The following is a 1,685-nucleotide window of genomic DNA, read 5'->3' as shown; positions in this document are numbered from 1 at the left end:
TTCTTTGGCACTCAGCTTTCTTCACAGTCCAACTCTCGCATCCATACATAACTACTGGAAAAACCATAGCCTTGACTAGACGGAACTTTGTTGGCAAAGTAATGTCTCTGCTTTTCAATGTGCTATCTAGGTTGGTCATAACTTTTCTTCCAAGGAGTAAGCGTCTTTTAATTTCATGGCTGCAGTCACCATCTGCAGTGATTTTGAAGCCCCCAAAAATAAAGTCTGACACTGTTTCCCTATCTATTTCCCATGAAGTGATTTTTTAGAACTAACACCCCAAAAAGATGTCCTTTTCATTATAGGGGACTGGAATGCAAAAGTAGGAAGTCAAGAAACACCTGGAATAACAGGCAAATGTGGCCTTGGGGTACGGAATGAAGCAGAGCAAAAGCTAGTTTTGCCAAGAGAACACACTGGTCATAGCAAACACCCTCCTCCAACAGCACAAAAGAAGACTCTACACATGGCCATCACTAGATGGTCAACACCGAAATCATATTATTATATTCTTTGCAGTCAAAGATGGAGAAGCTCTATACAGTCAGCAAAAACAAGACCGGAGCTGACTGTGGCTCAGATTATGAGCTCCTTATTGCCAAATTGGATACTTGGAACTCCCCAAATTGGTGTATTTGTTCACTGCCTCCTTCCTTTCATTCTCTGCTGGAGTCCAGCTCCAGCAGCCAGAGGTTCAACCTGAAAAGGTGAGCAGTGTCAGCGAGAAACTGAGGCAGCCTCTCATTTTTCTTGGACTGCCTGTTCATTTCAAGCTTATGATTCTCTTTTATACTTTTACAAAAGCATTAGGTCAGAGGTTTGATATTTTTATTTCCCATTGACCCAGATTTATTTTTCTCCAAAAATCATTGTTGCCCCTCAAAAGGAGTTCCTTCCTCAGCAATTCTCTTATCTACTTTTTCTAATGTGTCCTTGTGAATACACTGTAACTCATGCTAATGTCTGGGCTGCATACCACATTCCTCAGTTTAATTCTTATCTTTCTAAGTCCTGTTTGCCCCTAGTATCCTAAGCTCACTATTTCTTAGAAAGGGCTTCTAGCTAATAATATCTCTAAAGTCCCTAATTTCTATAAGCTATAGTAGAATATGCTAAAAAGTAAAAGTGAAGCCGCTTAGTCGTGTCCGACTCTTTGAGACCCCATGGACTATAGCCTACCAGGCTCCTCTGTCCATGGGATTTTCCAGGCAATAGTCCTGGAGTGGATTGCCATTTCCTTCTCCAGGGGATCTTCCCAACCCAGGAATCGAACCTGGGTCTCCCGCATTGTAGACACTTTACCATCTGAGCCAACATTACAGCAATCCTTAAATCTTTAGCTTCTAACTCTTTTAATTATTCCTAAGCCCTAAATTCAGCAAATTCCTTTGCCATAAACACTTTTCTCACAAATGGGCTTCAGATAGAAATCCCTCCCATGGTCTCAAACTGCAGCCTGTGTGCTCACCCTGGAACACTTTTTTGTAAAAGTCCTTGAACAAACGTCAGTGATTAACTTTATGAATTATTCTCTGAGCACAGCTGCAGAAGGCTTTATGCCTTCTCATGCTCCTCTCAAAAACAATAAGCACCTTAATATTCTCTTCAGTCAACTCAGCCAAGGAAAGGAAAAAAACAAGTGAGAATCACAAAGCCTAACTCCTTCATTCCAGGTCCGTGCCTGC

General features: G+C 41.5%; 1 protein-coding gene across 1 annotated transcript in view; it reads left to right on the top strand.

Moving 5' to 3' along the window:
• Window positions 1-1,685, top strand: part of LOC104990296 (antigen WC1.1-like) — a 43,376-nt gene that overhangs the window by 18,484 nt on the left and 23,207 nt on the right.

This window comes from Bison bison, unplaced genomic scaffold, assembly GCF_000754665.1.
Source record: "Bison bison bison isolate TAMUID 2011002044 unplaced genomic scaffold, Bison_UMD1.0 scf7180017847259, whole genome shotgun sequence".
In the NCBI taxonomy this organism is placed as follows: Eukaryota; Metazoa; Chordata; class Mammalia; order Artiodactyla; family Bovidae; genus Bison; species Bison bison.
This window is presented reverse-complemented; position numbering and strand designations above follow the sequence as displayed.